The sequence below is a fragment of the Condylostylus longicornis genome, unplaced genomic scaffold (genome assembly GCF_029603195.1).
Source record: "Condylostylus longicornis isolate FDR11 unplaced genomic scaffold, ASM2960319v2 ptg000053l, whole genome shotgun sequence".
Lineage (NCBI taxonomy): Eukaryota > Metazoa > Arthropoda > Insecta > Diptera > Dolichopodidae > Condylostylus > Condylostylus longicornis.
The window spans coordinates 326686-348424 of record NW_026578022.1 but is presented as its reverse complement, the minus strand read 5'-3'; positions in this window follow the sequence as shown (position 1 = coordinate 348424).

Here is a 21739-nt window from a genome sequence, read left to right as displayed (position 1 = left end):
ACAAAAATTGATAAGGAAGTAAATAAAATAAAATATCACTCACTCATTTTAAAGCAGGTGACTTCAAATATTTTAATACCGAAAAATTATTGTTAACGAGGAGTATTAAATGTCATGTTTAGCAAAATAATAAAAAAACAAAAAAAAAAAAAGTAAAAGTAAAAACCTAAACAAAAATTAAAAATAAAAAAAAAACACATGAATTATCAATTGTTAGATCTGCGCTTATCATGTGCTTTAAAATTGCTTAATTTAAATAAAGAAAAAAAACAACACATGCCACACCTAATTTTTAATAAATTGCAAAACACGCAAAAATAAAAATCCGAAAATATTTAAAAAATATACAAAATTTTTTTTTTTTGTGTTTCTGGAAAAACGATCCTTATTTTTATTAAAATTACTAAATACAATTAAATTTCTTATAAAATGCCTATGTTATACTGTGTGTTAACTGCATGTGTGTGTTTGTATGTATATGAGAGTAAAAATTTTGTTTTTAATATAGAAAATTCAATAAAAAATTACATTCAATTAAAGCTTTAACATCGGTTCACTGTTAGTTTTTAATAAAGCTCAACCGTAACGGAATTAGAAAAAAGATTTTTTTAACTTTTTAAAAGCTTTCAATAATTCTTTTTTGTTGAATAAAAAAAAAATTTATTCTTATTTCTCATAGGTGGAGCAGTAAGAAAAGGCAAATGAAAATGAATTTCTTAAACTTTAATAAATTATATTTACCTGGCGGACAGTAGTAAAAACTACATAATGTTATTTTGATTATTAACAGTTATTTACAATAGTTTAATAATTTGAAAAAAAAATAAATATGAATTTTAACGGTTTGTAAAAAAATAAATTTTTGAAAATATTAATTTGGTATTGGTAAACTTATTGTAAAATTAATAAAATTCATTTACTGCCTAAATTACGGCTGAAAGAAAGTGAAATTAATTGAAAATGTCATTTAAATGTGCTAAAGTATTAACAGTAAGGTCATTAAGTTCCAGTTAAATATTGCCTGTTAAATAAATTTTCCTGGATTTTTTTCTTTGATTTCCTGGAGTTTTATTCTGATTTTCTGTTTTCCTGGATTTTTTTTTTTGGTTTGCCTTATTATTTTAGTAGTCATTAGTGTTTATTACTATTCTAAGAAATAGAGTTCACTTAATATACATATACATATGTATATTAAGGTACAGGGGTAGGTCTTAATGTATAGGTAGATAATTGTTAGTATTTTTTCCCCCTTCTTCACTCCTAGGGCGAGCATAGAGGAATAGTGCATCATGTCCCAGTTTCATCGGGTACTAGAATTTTTAACTAGGCTGCTGTAGGTTTTTAACTAGCCTGCCGTAGTTTTTTTTCTTTATTTTAAATATTTGTTATTTATTTTTCTGATAGTTTGTTAGAAAATTATTTGTATACTGATTTTTTGTAAGTATTGTATATCAAGCTATAATATTGAATATAATTTTTATAGTGACCTAACCTGGGCTTGAATCCGAGACTCTTCCGGTTAAACTAACGGTGCCATAACTAATGAACCAATGGTCAGCTTATAAATGTAAGTATAAATGTAGAATTAAGGGTTAGTTTTAAAATAAAATACTTTGAATATTTTGAAAAATTTCAAAATATGCGTTCAAGTCGATATTTTAGCCCTGCATTACCTTAATTACTAAAATTTAGGCACATACTATTACCTAACTTAAATATTTTAAAAATTATCTAATTAGTAATCGCTTTTTAGCTGACAACAATAAATTATTCGTTGAAAGACTTACTCCTTTTCTCATTATTTTAATATCAAAAAAATTAAAATTTACTAGCGGTATTTAAAAATTATTCCAGCGTTTTTGCTAGATCTAAGAAAATTGCAATTCAATATTTAAAAGAATTTAAGAAAAAATCATTATAAAATATTTTATAAGTAAGATTAATTCAATATTTTTACAAGAATATTTAATAATTATTGGATTTGTAATATACGATTTATAAACCCCTATGCACCTTCAATTACCGCCATTTATTTTCGTATACATATGTGAATGAAATTTATATACCAAAATTTGAATTAAATCAATTTGATTGTTTCAAAAATGTCTCATTCAAAATAAATTTTAATCTAATCCGGAAAATTTATGATATTAAAATTTACCCAAAAATATTTTAAAAAAATAACAAAAAAAAAATTTTAAAAAAAGAAATTGTTTTTTTGTTATTTATGGTTAATCAAATTCTAAGAGAAAAGTTACTGAATTTTCATTTCCAATTGGAGTTTTGCCATAATTTCTTTAAATTCATATATGTATACATAATATGTGTACTATAAAGAAAATAAACTATATTATTTTTAAATTATATATTTTACAGGGTGGTGTACTATTATTCTCTTGTCCATTTTGAAAATAGTTTAAAATGTTATAACATGATTTCGCACACTCCACCGTTATCTGGAGTGTGATTGATTTCATACATCCTATGTGTCGTAGAATAAATTATTAAAAACTAATTATTGTGAAAGATGTTCTGTGAATCCTGATAATTAAATGTGAAAAATAAATAACTTACCTCGTTCTATAAAAAATAATTTAAAAGCTCAACACAATAATTATGGTATTTATTTGAAATTTTCACGATTTTGTGCAGTATTTTAAGAATGTTAGTATTCTTTTATTAGTAAAACAGCTAGTAGAGCTAATTTTTATGGAAATAAATTTTTTAAATTTCAAAAATTTTTATATTTTTATTAATTTTTAAAGCAAATCAATTTTAAAATTCATATACCTCCTAAATTTCAATGATCTTAAAAAAATTTAATTTTGGGACAACTTGTACTTTATTTCTGTCTATTTATGTACATATGTACCTACACATATGTACAAATTAATTTGATTATTTGTTTGATTTTCATTATTGTTTTCTTAAATATTTTTATTTTATTCAACAAGAATTCTGATTTAATTTTAATTCTTTATAATATAATGGTGACCGTCAAGAACCACTTTCCTGAGGCATGATTCATTATATTAAAGTTCAAATATTTTTTTAAAATTTTTCTTTCTTTTTTTTCTGGATACCAGACAGATTGCCGGAAATTGTATACATTGAAAAACTGATTTTCATGTGTCCGTGCAATTTTGTGTGGATGTGTGAGTGTGGATATGAATAAATTTTAAAAATTATTTATTATTTTTAGATTTTATTTGTTTGGAAAATTAAAAACAGAAAAAAATTATATTTGATTGAATTTTACAAGTTTTTTTTTTGTCTACATTTTTATTCAATTTTATAAAATTATTTAATAAAATTTAATCTAATTTAAATTAGATCTAAAAAATTTGAGTCAAATATTATTGATCCAATACTGAAATTTTCGAAGGTAAGTGTCAACTTACCGAATGTAAGTGTATTGCTTTAATTAATAATGAATTTAAATAACAATGATTTTCGATTTCCTTTGAGTTTTTTTTTTTACAGAATTAATTTTAATATCCTATTCACAGAAATTCTTTGAAATGAATATTTGATCTATCCAAGATATTCTTAACATTCTTCGAAATGTCCATATTTCGAACGTTTAAAATTTGTTTATTTCTTTAATTTTTAACGTGCACGTGTCTACCTCATATAAACAGTATTGACCACACATAGCATTTTAAAAATATCAAGCATAAAGCCAAGCTCAATTGCCTTCGCAGAGTACTTACCATTTCAATGCGGCATTTGATTCCTATCTTCGTTCAAACAGCACCCAAGATATTTGTAAGATTTTACTTTTTCGATCGGAATGTTATCGATTTCAATTTTCGACGATGTGTAAAGTAAGGTTTTCTCGATCTACTTACTATCGTGTATTTGGTCTTGGATGCATTTATTTTTAAACCGAAAGCTTAACTATTTTGATTAATCTCTCTATTTTAAAGGTAATTGTTGCTACATTGCTTAATAAATAATTAAATTATGCTTGCATGGTACCTTCCTTAAACTTTATTACTATTTTCTTTTAACATAACTTTTATGTAATTTTAACACGCATTTATTAACATGCTTAAAATATTATATGTGATAATATTAAATAAGTAGACCTTTTGTCACGTATAATTAGTAAAAAATTGGTTCCATTACATAGTGTTAATTTAATGTTTAAATAACAATGATTTCAGCAATAATTTAATTTTCATAATAGTATTTACAAAATACATAAGAAATAAGTAAAATTTCGCTTTAACCTATATATTTACTCTTCATGATGTTAATACACATATGTGCACATAAAGTTTCATTATATTATGTTTATTTTAATAATATATAAATAATAACTAATGTACCCAAATATATACAATTACATACATTGATGATAATGATTGCTATGATAAAATTGAATATTGAAACCTCAGAAATTCAACATAAATAGTACAGGATTACATGCTTTTTTTTCTCTTCTATTCATCTGTCATTCTCTTTAACATATGTATGTGAAAATGACTTAGGTGTAAGAATATATTTATATCTTTATATAAGGGTAAGAAAATTATGCAAATGCTTTGACTTCCTGTATTTTTATTGAGTTTTTAAACTATAAAACAAATAAGAGATTTTTGTTAGTGTTTTTAAAATAATTTTTGTTTTATTTTTGGTTTGTGATCTGTTCTATTTTCAAGTACACAAGTTCAAATTGTGTAATAATAGGAAAATAATATAGGAAATAATAATATTGTCAGTATATAATCAAAAACGATTAACTACATTTTACGTCAGTTTCGCGTTAGTAAGGAAAATAGTAATCTTATGATTCTAAAACTTGTAATTATGGAAAAGGGACAGATTTATTTAAAATTTGAAATGAAAGTGGAAGAAATATTTGAAGCATTTGAGATCCGATTAATCTGTGAATGTACAAATTATGTCGAAAAAAAAATTAACGGCATTTATAAGCTATTTGTGAATAGCGATTACAAGAAAAATGTTATGACTTTAATTTTGTTTGAAGAATCAAGAGCTTAAAATCACTCAAAATTGATTTTTACAATATTATTTTCCTATATAATAACAAATAAGAGATATACAGTTTTTTTATACGACACCATAACGTATAACACGAATTTTGCTCTCTTATATTTTGTGCTGCTCTTCAAGATTCTCTTTACTAATAGATTAGGATTAAAAAAAACTGTGTAGCAGAAAATGTTTGATTTATTTAAAAATTTTTATAGCGATGTTTACGTTTTTTGTAAAATGGCCGTTATATGAGTCATCTGTCATATGTTATCATTTCTCAATAGATGTACGAAGTCAAAATTTTTAGATGGCCGATTAGGTTTTGGCAAAAATTTAATTGTGTTTTCATTAAAGATATGTATAGGCACGTATTCAATGGGACATATGAAATTATTCAAATAAGTTCCCAATTATATTAATAAGAACAATGGTTTCACACATTCCTAACATATTAAAATGTCAATGCAGAAACTAATGAAGAAACTAATCTTTTAATTATAAAATATTCAAATATGTACATACATATATAAAGTAAAATAAGAATAACTCTTAAAAGTTTTATACTTTGTTAAAAATCTATTGGAATTTTAATTTCTATGACTGTAGATGTAAAAAAAACTAAGAATATTTTTAAAAAATTAACACTTTCTTCTTAATTTTTAATTTAAATATAAGTTAATTTATAGACGTATATCCTAATTACTTGTATAAATGTATAATTTATTATATATATACACGATTTCACTTTTAATCGACATAAAAATTTTAATGAAACTTCTATATTTTATGATTTTTTAATTTATTGATAAAATTAGTCCAAGGTTAATAAATTCTGTAAAAATTTTTATATATAAATTTTTAACAATATCCAATTGAATTAGCATAATTATATCAAAAATGGTACATACATGTGTACAAATCTATGTATATAATTTTCAAGAAAATTACACATGCACATTGTATGTATATATCACTTAATTTTTTATCTGTCATCTACTGCTTTAATATTGATTATTAGATCCAACCGTTTATCTTCAATATAGTTGTTAATATTATTACAATATTTAATTTTTTGGAGGACTTTGAGGCTAATTATTCACAAATATATTCATGGACGGGTTTGTTCCTAATGATAATGAGATTACAGTTTAGACCTTAATTTAAAAAATCCCGCAATGCTTTCAATTGTATATACAAAGCTTCAATTGTAGGAAAGGAAAATAAACATTTCCTATGTCTTTTAAAAATTTTCATAGAGAATCTTCTACTAAAGCCATTAAAATTGGAAAAACTCAGATTATTCTTGAAAAATTTTAATTCCTTTCTAAATATTTAATTTAGGCAAAAGTAAAGAGTGAAATCAAAATGCAATTAATAGTATAATTAATTCGAATTTATGTTCTCACTTGAAATTGAGATAGATAAATATTAGCATTTAAAAATTTTTTGAAATTCCACCAAAATATTAAGATTCGGCTACCCCATATAGATGGTTAATTTCTCTCCCTAAATGTATTCTTTAATTCTTAAGATGCTATTATATATTGCTAGAGTAAAATTTTTGTTGTATTGTCTATAGATGTCGCAAATATTCAAAAATTATACATTATTATACATATATAACATTCATAAATATTTAATAAATTTTTTAAAGAATATTTTAGTAAGGTTATTTAATAACATTAAATTAATTCCATCAAATAAAATTTAAATATAATTGCTTTGAAATCTAAATTCTTCCAATTCAATGCCCCATATATTATTAAAAACGAAGAAACCTTGCAAGACTGAACTAAATATAGAATCAGAAATTTTGAACCCAACAAAATATTTATTGTATATAGCTAGTAAACATTTTTAATCAGTCAAAATAGTAAATTTAGAATTTCTGCCATTTGACATTTTTTGTATTTTGTTTTTGAATTAAAAATAACAATGGTGGTATACAAGATTGTTATGGTTTTCATAATTATTAAATTAATTCCGCCGAATTAGATTATAATATTGCGTTTATTCTCTGAATTTATTAGAAAATATTTCAACAAATTATAAAAATATGTTTTGGTCTACATTCGAGGATATTTAAATTTTTTTTCTTGGCATTTTTGTTTTTATTTATTTGAATATTTTTTGGAGACTTTCCTTCATTATTAAATATTTTTTTTTTTTTTTTATTATAGTTATAATTTTTATGGACCATGTTGTTCGTCATATAGAAAAACTAAAGAATAAAAAAAAAATATTTTTGGTTCTTAACAATTTAATTTTTTCTTTCTTTCGTTTTTTAATATTTTATAAGAGAAATTATTATTGTTACAAATTCCTTCAAGTCACCAAAATTATAAAATGTCAAAAAGTTTCAAAGTTTTTCTTTCTAACTATTTATTTTATTTTTTTCTATATTTTTATTTTTTCTTTTAATTTATTTGACGTTAAATTTGGGACATTTTTGTGTATATTTTATTTTAAGGTTATTTATTATGTTTTCTGAGAGAATATTCTATATTAATAGGAAGTTGTACAGGTCTAATTCATTGGACCGTTGATAATCTCTTAATTACATAGAATTTTTAAGTTGAGTCCGAAATTCCAGAGAAAAAGTCGCAAAAGAAACTGTGAAAATGGTTTTGAGTTTTTAAGGTTTTAAGAGTATGTTCCCATAACTGAAATCACATTTACGAGTCTATGTATACTAATCAGTTAATTTCAAATAAAACACGAACTGATTTAATAAGTAAATAATTCATTACATTTATTCGTGTTATATTTGTATCCAGGGCCGGTCTTTATTGTTCGGTTTCGGTTAAAGCCTGAGAGTTTGATCTCAGATTTTTGTTTTGCAATTTGTTTATTTAGATACATACTACATGTTATGAGAGAAAAAAAATTTTTTTTGGAAAGTACGTGGTAGGAAAATTGGGAAAAAATTGGAAAAAAATTTTTATTTTTTAAAATTTAGCTTTTTTTAAAGTTTTCAGTGGCGCCCCTCTTTTCTGGCCGCTGCGTTGATAATTTCTTAAAATAAGCTCAAATGCTCTAAACCCACTGAAATCGAAACTTTTAATTTTTCAAGCATTCATTTACTTCATCAAATTTTAAAAATTCAATATTTACATTTAAAATTTCCTCATATTAATTGAAAATTCTAAATGTGCTCAAATCCCCGGCCAATATTTTATTGCAGACAATAAATTTTACTTATGTGATGCTTATTTTATATTTTTATATACCTTTAGATTAAAATAATTTTTATTGTTTTATCATTATAATAGAGCCTGATGCTAATCTTTTTATATTAAAATGCTTCAGGAATATTTCCCGGTCTATTTTCCGATGTTTTTTGATTGTGTTTTTTTTTTTTTTTTTGTGAAAATTAAAAATAAAATTTTTATATTATAATATTTTTTGATAAAAATTTTATAGTCTATGATTAAAATAAATATAAAAAATTATTAGAAACAACTCAAAGAATTTTTTTATATTTTTTTATTTATTTATAAAGACCCCATACTCGTACAATACAAAAAATGAACATATTTTAAAATAATTTCATGGATTGAGAGAAATATTTTATTTTAAATTATTATTATATTTTTTTTTTTATTTTTTAAAAAAAGGCAGTGTTTCGTTTTAGGTTAATATTTACGCTTTAATATTGAATTCCATACGCAATGGAAGATTTTTTCCACTGTATATGATTAGTATACTAGAGATTGTAAACTTGCGTATCATAGCAAACAAAAAAATGAATTCACAAAAATGAGTGAACCATGCGTAAATTTTGTATAGATATTCAAATTTATTATAAAATTATGTTCGTATTCAAAGCTGCTAGAGAGCTCTGGGTATTCTCAAGTCGATATAAGCAACTAAGTTGTACTATGTATAGCACTGCATACAGAAAAAAATTAACAAAAAATTTATCATTGTGATGACAGCATAGAATTTTCGAAAATATTTTCCTATAAAAAATTGAAAACTTTTCGAGATCATTAACTTTATAAAAGTCTTCAATATCTCTATTAAAATTAATTTTATTTATAGAGAAATTAGAAAATCGTTGTCAACTTAAAAATTTTATTAAAACGGAAAATTAATTGTGTTTGTTTTTTTTTAATGAAATTACAATAAAAATTAATGAGTTATGGATAGTTGAGAACCTTTGTTGCGAATACTAAATAAAATTTTATAACCTTGTAACATAACAAATTTGTTTTTTTTTTTTTTTGTTTTGCTTTTTTTATTTTCAAAATGCATAATTTTTTTTTTATTATTGAAATTTAATTAATTTTTGGCAGTCAAATGAGTATTGATCTAAATTTTCTTTGATAAAAAGTTATAAATAAAATTGTCGAAATTTAGCGAAAACTTGCGGAAATTAAAATTAATTGTTTGTGTTTATTACCTTTCCAATTTGGGTCAAAAGGTCTTAAGCCGACTTAAGGTTGCAAATGATGATGTAATAAAAAAGAAAAAAGTATCGTAAGTCAAAAAAGAACGTTCGAAAAGAATTTGGGTATCGTAAGTTTTTAAATTTTCAATTCATGGAGAATAAATAAAGTAAAGGAACCAGATTATTTAACCATAAGAGCGATCTTCTATTAAATTTCTTTACATGTACTCAGAACTATTTTAGCCCGGATAGAATTTACACAGCATTGAATTGAAGCTTATTTTCGTCATATTGAAAAGTTAATAAAAAACAAGGTATTTTGCCTTGCGGGTAGCGAATTATTGAAGTATAACGTATACAGAAAAATTTAAATTGCATAAAGTGTAAGTAATTTTAAACAATAATTTTCGGATTTTATGAAAAGTTCTATGTGATTTTCAATACCAATTAATCATAAACTTGAATTAGAGTTTGGTATTCAGTGAGTAGCCAATATTAATTTTTCATTCATTCATGATCCTTATTCAAATTCAAAGCTCTTAGTTTTGCGAATATTTTCTTTTAATTTCGCTAAAAGTCCTTAATTAGAATTTAAATTTTAGATACCATAATAATAAACAATAAAAATTTTTTTATATGTATAAAATTATTTGGAACTGAAATTGAATTTAATTTGTTGCTCTTTTGGCAAGACATTCAAATTCAATATAATATGCAAAATAATCTGACAAATAAGTACTAACAATAAAATAATAATAATAGTAGTGAAGTGACAGTAAAAAGGAAATTATATCACCCTTTCACACATGTACATAAATAAATATAAATATTATTTGGTTTTGTTCTAAAATAAATAAATATATTTTGCATTATTTTTTTTTCTATAATATATGAAAATTTTTACTAAGTAATGTGAATTTTAAATTTTTGGCTCTTTATTCTTCTCGTATGTTATGAAAGCTAATAAAGAAGAATAATGTAAAGATTGAAATTATTTAGAGCATGTACTCTCCAATCTCCATATTTCATTTAAAATGAGAATTTTAGGGTATATTTATTATTTTATTACTTCCTCTCTTAATGAGTATGACTATATGAGCACAAATTGAGATTTATTAATGATATATATCTCGTTAGTCATTGCCGTCATTCGTCTGTATAAGTCAAAAGAGAATATTAAAAGTGTTGTCTATCCACAATGTCAAATTTAAAATTTGTCTTAAAACTAAAAGTTTCATGTCAAAATAATTAAGAGCACATTCATTTACAAAATAATTTATGTAATTAAATAAATATATTAAAAAGGTGTTGTTTAATTATAAAAATAATTATCAAAATTCTATTTAACAATATATAGTGAAAATGTCAACTTCATAAAGATAAACCATATTTTTTTTTTACGAAAACAAAAAATAACATCGTAATTATTTTAATTACTTTCAAACTCCAAATGTACTCAAAAATAAAAATGTACTTGTACGTGTAAAATAAAAATAATAACAATGTTATTATTTCCTTCTAACATTTTATATGTAAAAACTTTGTTACATGAATTCATATAATATTATCCTTATAATATCCTTATTCTTCAATATTAAATATTCTTCTACTATTTTTTTTTTCTTGTTCATTCCAACACTATTATTATACGAAATTGTATAGAGCCTTGAATCTAAAATAAATTGTATTTTTATTTATTTGTTAAAATTCTAAGCGCACACCCCATTTTAATTATAATTGATGTTAAAATAAATATGTATGAGAAATTTTTGGAAACAGATTAGCAAATATATTTTTTTTTTTTTTGGAATGAATCAACTGAATTTGTATTACTGAATATGTCTGGGTAAACAAAAAGATATTCCGAAATTTAAAATAAACTAAGGGGTTTCTCTTTAATTTTTTGTTTTATAATAGTTTTTAAATTTATTTGATTTTTAATACACACAAACACGTATATTACATATATGTATATGAAAAACAAACTATAAATCTATTGCAAGGATTTTAAATTTAAAATTTAGATATTCATTCATTCGTATATGCATAGTTTCTACAATAAGTTGAAACAATAAATTTTCTTCTCATATTCTGAAAATTTAACAAGTACATCTTATAACCTTGAAATATACCATAGATAAAATATATTATATAGAAGAGAATTTATACCTTTAAAAATCAGTATTTTGGAAACCAGAAATTTTATATTCTATTCATTAGGGATGAAAACGAAACCGTATATAAAAAAATATAAAAGTTTCATATTAATTCATGAATCATTCATTTTTTCACCACACCATAAATCCTTTTTGTTATTGTATATATACTAACGCTTATAATAACGTCATATGATGATACTTTTAAGAATTTGGAAAATTTACAATTCAAACAATAATTGCATCTTTATATATATAAAAGAATGCAAATTGTTTACCTAGAGAGTGGAATATGTTTGAATAAACTTTTTATATATGGAAAATATTTTGTTTTTATTTGGCATAAAAATTAATTACCTTGTAAATGTTTTTAATGATTTTCAATGTGATTTTTTATTAGAGTATAGTTGAGAACAATGTACAAAATTTTAAAATTAAGTAAATAAGTGTAAATCTATATATAGAAAGTTATAAAGGTATAATTTTATTTGTTGTTCTTCATCAAAATCAATAACTATGGAAATAAAATTTCCTTTGGTTGTTTGTTGCTTTAGTTTTCTTACGTATATAGTCTTATTTATACAATATAGTGTACTTAAGGATAAAATAAGCCCCATTTTATATTTTTTACTAGAAAAAGTCTTGAGGAGGTTTGCTTTTATATAAATATGATTGGGTTTATAAGAATAACTCAATAAAATTTTTATTACTGATATTTTATCCATAATAAAACAAACCAAGGCTTTCAAACAGTTTTTCCACGATATTTTGAAAAAAAAAAAACGAGTTTCGGATAATTTTCATCATTACTAGTAAAAAATATGAAAATTTAAAGACTTTGTTTCAATTGAATTTTAAGTAACAGCCAAATCGTGTATCTCCCCTTCTCATCTCACTTTTTATTAATTTTTAAATCAGATTTCTTCGTTATTCTGTTGGATATTTCATTTTTCCAATAAGATGACTCAATTTTCAATTGGATTTTTGCATTTTTTTCTCAAATTATCGACTCGACGTCAAACTGAATAAATCTTGTATACATTTTAGAAAAAAAAACGAGTCCTGCAATGCAGAATAACTTTTTTCACTCGAAAATTACATTCTAGAAATATATGATGGTTACTCACTTTTTTCTCACTTATCAAGTAAAATACCGCGATTGATGATCAGGATTTAAATTTTCATAATAATGAAAAATAAATATATCGATGTTGCATATTTATAGGGGTAAAAAATTTTAAAATTTGTTTGATTTTTAATTAATTTATAAAGTTTACGGCTTCGTCATATTTTTAAATTTTGTTAAAATTTTTTTCAGTTTTATTACTTTTGTATTATTTTGATTGCATTTAGAACTTTATACATTCACAAAGAATAATTCGAAATTTTGTAATTTAAGAACCTTTATCGGATAAAATATTTATAAATTCAATTAATTTTAATAATTTTAGTTGAAATCTTAAAATATAAATTTTTTATGAATTGGAAATCTTATAATTTCTTTTATTTATAACTCAATTGATCTTTCTTCAAGTTAGAATAACTTTAAAGTTCTTAAAATCTTTAAGTAATTTTATGGATTAGAAAATCATCTAAGGTATTTTATTGTTGCCAGCAGTCATTTTTATATTTTATATTTAAAAGAATAATTTTTTTTTTAAAAAACCAATTAAAAATTAAAAAATTTTTTTATTGTTTTAAGTAAAAAAACAATTTCTCAGATTGGATTTGTTTTTTAAATTCAATGTTTATAATTTTTTTCCGTTTTCATTTAATTAAGAAATAAAAATAATTTTTAAAATAAAATTTAAGTGTCTTTCATGTGAAGAGGGTTTTGTTTTTATTTTTCTATTGCTTTATTAACTCCATTTAGTGAATGCAATTAGAATCTTAAATAAAATGTCTATAATTATAATTAAATGTCAAAGTGCATGGAAAATAACAAAAAATATTTTTCATTTTTAGTTTTTATACAAAAAATAATAAAAATTACGAGTCAATTACTTTAAATTTTTCATAACATTTTTTTTTTTTTGAAGAAAAATATTATTTTTGGCATGAGAATTCAATTTTTTTTTTTGTTCTTTGTGACTTTTAATTCATTTTGTACAAAGTTTTTGTTGCAGTTTGTTTTTTTTTTTTTATTATAATATTTATGTTTACTTTTAAAATTTGAAAAATGGAAAATAATGAAATGGAACGAAAAATATAAAAATTGGATAAAATTTTGCTGCACTTGCTGCAACCATGGCATACCTCTAAAAATGTGATTGGATCAAGAAATAACCGGCCCCAAGTTGTACTCTTGTACTCTTGTGAAAATGTCTCTTAAACACTTTTCCCAATTTAAAAGATGTCAGTAAGATTGTGGTTAACATATCTAGAAAAATGTGGATTTGTTTTGCCATCTGAATTCCTTGAAAAGTTCGCCAATTACTTCCGTTAGCAAAGACAGCTCATATATTAAATTTCAACTAATTCCGTCAATTAGTTCTTTAGATATAATAAAACCTATAAAATCGGCCCCCAAATCGAAAGTTCAGTTTCTGAACACTGACATTGCTTAAAGGTTCATTGTAACATTGCGTCAGTTTCGCAGCAAACGAGCGATTTATTTCTTATACTCGTACCTATTAAAATATTTTATAAAGTACAAGTTAAAGTAATCATAAGTTAAAAGTATATGTTGTTGGCCTGTTTATTTGATCCCTATCTATCATATTGACTGGCTCAATAGGTCAAGATAAAAAACTGAAATTTTAAATTTTTTCGAAATTTATACTAGAATTTCATTTTAAAATATGGAAAACCCCCAATGAATTCATCTATAAACTAAATTCTCCAAATGAATATCTATAAATTTATGATTTCATAAATTTTTATGCCAATTGTGGATTTTTAAAATTTTCCATCATAATAATTTAGCGAATTAAATTGAATTTTTGTAGGTAGGCCAATTCATTATGAAAATTACCAAAAAAATTAAAATTTAACAGGAAAATGAATTCTATATATAATAATACGAGTATTATGTACTCGCACATATAAATGTAATGAAAGAACAAACCATGAAAATTATTCAAACATATACGATTATAATAAAATATAAATTATTGTAAAAGGTCCCACGTAAACACTTTTATGTACATATACATATATAAATACATTACGTGGGACCTCAATGGGCCATTTATGAATTTTCTATAGAGATTAACAGTGAAAGATAAAAATGGAATTTTTTTTTTTTTTTTTTTTGGAAAAAAAGAGATGAAAGACTACTGATTATCCAAAATGTATTAAATAATTTTTTTTTGACATTTACCTTGAAAATACAATTTTTATGTTTGTATGGTAGTAATAAAGTCCTTTCTCTTATGAAAAGGATAAAATATATAAATATTTTTTTTTTGTGTATGCATGTAGAAGATAATTATAAAATTTTGTATGTTGTGAAAAAAAATTAACTTGCAACCTATATAATCGTTTTTAATATGATTATTAAGGTGGATGAGGTAATGGTTTCCAGAAAAATTTATTTTTAGTTCGAAATATTTTTTTTTTTTTTTGTTAAAGTTAAAAATATATTTAGAATTTGTATTCAAAATTATAATGTACAAAATTATATACAACAATAGATTTTTATGAATTTCGATAAACTTAGCGCTACTTCATATTCTTACTCGAACTTTGTTTTGAAACAGAATTTTATACTTGTGACACAGCTTTGTATTCACAATTTGTTATTTGTATCGATTTCACTTTTATATTAAAAGTAAATTATTGAATTGTGTTATACACAATATGATGATACACTCGGTATAATAGTTTGCGAACTCAACATAATTTATCGAAAGAATAAATATGAAAATTTAACTATGTAACGCTATATACTATATTGCACAGAGTCGTAAGGAAGTTACCAAAGAATAAAGACTTTAATAAGAGTTAACTTGGTAACCAAGGATACGTTCATAATACTACAAATTAAAATTTCGAAAATCATTATAAAAAATAAAAATTAAAGAGGATAAAATTTAGTTATCCTAAATGAGTTCCTATATTCGTAGATTAATAATAGCCGAAACTAATTAATGCCCGGATAGGAACAATAACTGCTTTAGCAAAATTTTGCAATTAGTTTTGACTCAAATTCAATGACTCTTTAGTTAAAATTTTTAATTGTAAAATTTTTAATTGTAAAAATAATGGCTTATTTTATAATCCAAATTTATTTGAATGCACTTCAATTAGTTCCGAAATTTGAAAATCAATTTAAATGTAGGTTATTAATTATATAAAATAAAAATAACAGGTAGACAAACTAGTTTATAAATTTTAATTGCATAAAAACTGATTTTATATTTAAAATTCTTTCTAGAGTAAGAAAATTCTCTAAAATCTCTTTGCAGATCATAATGGAATTCGAATTTTTAGTATACATATATTCAACAAAAAACCTTAAAGCCTTCATTTTCATTTCTTATCGTTCCCGTGCGAATACCAATCAATATTTTATCTCTTGAAACTAGAACTGAAAACTGGAAAGGTAGGCCCTCATTTTATAGTACAAAATCGAATTTCTGTTCCTTGAGTGCTTGCCTTCAAAGTGTTATAAATCATAGTAGACTCTTTAACATATTAATTATTAAAATTTAGAAATTAACAAAATTAAATTTTCTCTAAATTTAAAGAATGGAGAAAACAAAAACAAAGATGAGCAGAAAATTTTTACAATTTTTTTTATTTCTCTTAAAAAGAAATTATGATTTTTCCTCTTAAAACTTTTCCAAAACAAAATTTATTTTCTTTTTTACAAATTCCATTTTTGCTTTTTTATACTTAAACTTTTCTATTTGCTCTTCTTCTTTATTATTTTTACAATATTTTTCATCCTTTTCTTTTAATATAAATAAAAAAATATTAAAGAAACCCAAATAAAAGTGAAATAAATTTGTAAAACGAATAATAATAAAAAAAAGAAAAACGAAGAGAAACGGAAACGGACTGACCTTAATTTAATTTAAGAGAAAATGACAACCTTGTAATAAAACATCAAGTTTACATCACCGTGTAATTTTCATCATAATTTTATTAATTCTTGCTCTATAATGGCTTGCTGTGCTGCTGTAAAAATATTGCACGTTACACTCATTCCAATAAAATTTCATGTTTATATAAAGGAAAGTGGGAGTGATTGCTGTGTAAAAGAGGCTAGAAATTTTATGTTTTTACATAAATAATAAATGGTTCTGTTAGACATTGAAGAAGATTAAAAAAAAAGAGACGCTAAAATTTTTTCAAATTTTTTAATTTTTGTAATTTTTTGTTGATAAATTCGCGAATTACATTTCGTTTCGTTTTTTTTATGTTGAATTCCAAGTTAAGGTTGTCAAAATGTAATTTTTTTTTATTGCAGATCTTTAACATTTTAATTTCAATAATTTATTAATAGAACAAGTTAATTTTTTTCTATGTTTGTTTTTTCGTTTCTTTTGTAAATTTTAATTAATGACAGCAATTAGGATAAATTCTTTTAATAATTTTATTTATATATAAAAGTTTTTATGTAGAGGTCATTGAGATATTTATTTTTCAATAGAAATATTATTTTGTAAAATTTTCACAGCCTTAAAAATAACATGCATATTTCATTTCAATTCAGGCCTAGTTCTGATTTGTTCAACGCCCAACGCGCTTTCCCCCCAACCACTTTCAAATTAATGAAGAATATGCAATAAACATTGCACATTATGCATATGCCGAGTGCAAGACAAGGCAAAGAATTAACGTTTGTAATTGAACTTTCGGCTTTTTGTTTTGTAATGTATGGATATAGATAGATGTTATCAACTCAATTTCGCTGTAAATAGAAAGAGAAAACGATTTGGAAAACGCGTACTGGGAAAAGTTGGAAAAAAATTTTATTTTTTTTAAATTCAGTTTTTTTTATGGTTTCAATGACGCCCCTGTTTTCTATTGTAGAAGCTTAGAAGCTTACTCTGCATATATCCGTCACTACTTTAATTTCAATTTTAGACATGGCTAACTTAGTATAATAACATCATGAATCAAGACTTAATTTCTTTCAATTTGTTTTTGCAAAGCAACTCATTTGACAATTCCTAATTTATTAATAGATCAAGTGTTATAATATCATATTTTGGTTGAATTTGACATACAGTCGATGCAATAACATTGTAAAATAAACGGTTCAAATTCCAGCAACATGCGATGATTCGTAGCTTAATGCATTTTCTTGTTTTTTAAATTATTATTCATCATTAAATATAGGAAATGGTGTAGAAAAGATACTCTAGAAGTTGGGCAAGTTTTTTATAAGATTATAAATTAAAGCATTCAGTGTTAAGAGGAATATTCACTGTTGTGTCTCACAACAATTTTCAACAATTCACTTAACTAAAGAATTATACGAAATGTAAAAAATTTAACGTGCTATAATTCTTCGACAAGAGTTTTAAATTTAGAATAAGAAAAACCACTCTAACACATGTTTTTTTTTGGGAAACGACGATAAAATCACTTAAATTTCTGGGACACAGAAGTGAGCTACTAAAAATTGTCCATTTCGTTTTCACTTTAATTTTGACATTTTAAATTCGTAAATCTATCTCATAAAATTCAAATAAATCTTTGATAAATCTTTAACAAATAATGTTTTCACTCACTTGTTCTCCATTGCGTTTAAATAAAAATCTATACGCGTTACAAACATAATTTTAGCGAAAATACAAAATCGAAATATTTAAAAAAGATTTTCATCTCAATTATCATTGCAATCATATTAAAATATTTTTCTATTTCAAACGCTTTACAAATAAAATTTTTAAATACAAAGAAATTTGCTCTTATTATTAAAAGCAAAAAAATATTTATACAAGGTAGTCTGGTTTAGTCGGATAAAACTAGTCTTATATATTGTTTTTGTATCTGTGCTCAAGTTTAAGCATTTTTTTTTTAATTTCTTTAACTAAAAAAAAAATTCAACATAAAAATCGAGCGCTTTACTCGTAATTCTCTGAATAGAACACTGAAAAAAACAAACAACCTGACTACGTTAAAATATTAATTGTATATGAGACATCAAGATAACACGATATGTTGTTAAAGTTCTCTTAACAAGGTATTGTATAAAAAAAAAAGCAAAAAGAAAAAAGATGAAAATTAATTTTTCTATTTTTCTTAATAAAAAATTTTTCTCGCTTTCAACTTGCTTTCAATTTTTTTTTTTTGATTTGCTTTTCTTTATTCTACCTTTTTTTTCACTTTATTTTCATTTAAAATAGGAAATGTTCTAATTAAGGTTTCATGAAATGTTAACATAGAACTTGTAATCTCTGAGGTCTAATTCAAAAAGAAAATATTTAGAAAAAAAAAATGTGGCAGATATTTTAGAAATTCATTTTATAAAATTAGAATTTTTGTTGTTCATATTGTACACAGAAAAAAAATTAAATGAAATATTATGAAAGTGTATTGTAAGATTTTAATTTGATTTATGATGACATTCATCGTATAATTAATATAGTTCTTAATCTTGGAGTCCTTTTCGACTATAAAGGTTTGACTTCAAGGCCTTAACTATAACATGTTCATAAATAAGTCGAATTCTAAATTTGATTTCGTTAGAAGGTAGTCTACTGTCCCCTACTTTTGGGAAGCATCTTTATTTATCATATACCAGACTTCTTTTTGGTAAGGCGTGTCAATTTTGCCGTTTTATTAATATTTCTGGGTTTGAGTCTATTCAGAAGAGACTTTTTCGATTAGCATTGCTTGATTTAGATTTGTTCGATCCTCTCAGGTTACCGCTGTGTTGTTAATAGCCTATGTAACTATTATTGTAGACTTGCGAACAATGCACGTTCCTAGTTTGGGGGAACTTTGTTTCGCCATTTTTATTCGAGCAGCTGTTCTTAGAGAGAATTTGAACAATTTGAGGTCAGTAAAACTTTTCGATGTCTGTCATCGCAGTATGGATTATAGTAGGAATGAGTCGATGACAAGAATGGCGGGTGTAAGAGACAAGAATGGCGGACGGGTGCTCTGACGTCTATACTTTCCAGAAATTTTAATTATTTTTTAATATAGGTTAAATATTTAACTATGGGTTAACTCGACCATTTCCGTTTCCACCCTCATCATATGATGACAGTTTGGTTAGGTAATCAGATAACGGCATTCTTACGTCTAAATAATTTAGTAAAGCAATCTTATTTTTTATCGCATTTCAAAAAATAGTAAAAGTATTTTCCATAGCATATATTTTAATAGTCAAGCCTTCGTGACTGAATACACGAATAATAGTCCATTAAAATAGGTCCATTTACTTTTTTCACAATTCGGATTACGAGACTTTTCAAGACAAGTATTTCTTCAACTATACACATTTTTGATTTTTTTGCAATTTTGAAATTTTTCTATGTAAAATTCAATTGCAAGAATCATAATTACTAAGTTTTATATTTTCGAAATGAGAATTGAAATATTTCAAATTAATTGAGAACCTGTAACATCTACATCTACAGAATCAAGAAAATGTTTATTTTAATTCGATGTTGTCTCTAATACTCAGATAGTAAAATAAGAAATTTTGTATTGTTGTAACGAAGCTCTTTTCTCTTCTCTTTTTCGACATATATAAAATATAAGAACCAATATTATATTTTAACATCTCATATAGAGTCATTAATAGTAAATATAAACTAATTTTATTTTCTATATTTAACATTTTTGACTTCTGATATTTAAAAACAATTATCTTTTACTTCAATTGTCATATATTTGCTAATATACTTCATTCTCACATACACACATATTTATATCACATATAGAATCTTGTACTTCTCCACTTTATATATACATTTGTGTATGTATATATAATATGGTTCTATTAATACAAACATGCAAATATAAAAATGTTGTGTTTGTTTGTTTTACTTACCTAATTAGTATTCCAATTAGCTCATATCAACTTGTAAATTTTTGTATTACAAAAATTTAAAAAAAAAAAAAAAAAGTCAAAGTATCGTGTTGTTAAGAGGCAAAGAAATTGAAGTAGTTTTCTTTCTTACCACAATTATACTCTAATTAATTGCTATTATAATTATTAAGTAAATAAAAAAAAAAAAAATTTCAAAGATAGCAATCTCATTCGTTCATTTTTATATTTTTTTCACAAGTGAGTTTTAATAAGTTTTGAAGGTTTTCCACAGTATATTATGAATTTTATAGCAAAAAAAAAAATGATTTTTATTTTAACAGGTGCTAAGCAGCATAATTTTTTGCATAAAGCGAAATAATTTAAGAAACAAAAAAATTAAATTAGATTTTTTATTTAATTCTTGGTTTTCTTTCTCTCCGACACCTCTGTACTTTAAATATCCAATTTATTTGTATTGTTTTACATTATGATTTTAAGTTAATAAGCATGAGCATTATTATATCAAAATATGCAAAATAATTATACCATAGCAAAGTGTTAATTAATTTTTAAAATCAAAATTAATATTAGCATTCAACATTTTGTGATGCCATTGAGAATATTTTCCAAAATTTGTCACAATAATAAAAATTTTAAGCTGCTTGATCGCTTGAATTGATTTGCAAAATGTCAATAAAATAATCGATTTCTAACGCTAAAAATAAAAGAGTTTTAATAAAATATTTCGGAAACTTCTTCTAAATTTCATAAATTTTATAAGTTGTTTATTATTTTAGATAAGAATTTTGTTAAAAACAATCGGCGGAGGTTAACAATTTTTAAAAAAATTTTTAGAAATTATGAAAAACTTTACTATGGAAATATTAAAGGAAATGAATTTTTTTTAAAGGCTATCAATTTCTAAATTTAATCATTTATATCTTAATTATTTTCGAGAATAGTTTTAAGCTCACTATAGGTATACAATACGAATACTAACAATTTTGAGATCAAATTTCGGAGTATTACACGAACAAGAAATTCATGAAAATAATTTTAATTAAAAATTTATTTTGAATGCTTAAATACTTAAATTAAATTTTACTTTTGAAATTCTTATATAAACTTCGAAATTCTGCCCTCACAGAATTATACTATTTGTACTCTGTTGAATTTTAAGAAAATATTTTTTGTTTCTATAATGAAATTCGCCTACGGTAAATGAAACTTTATAAAAATTTATGA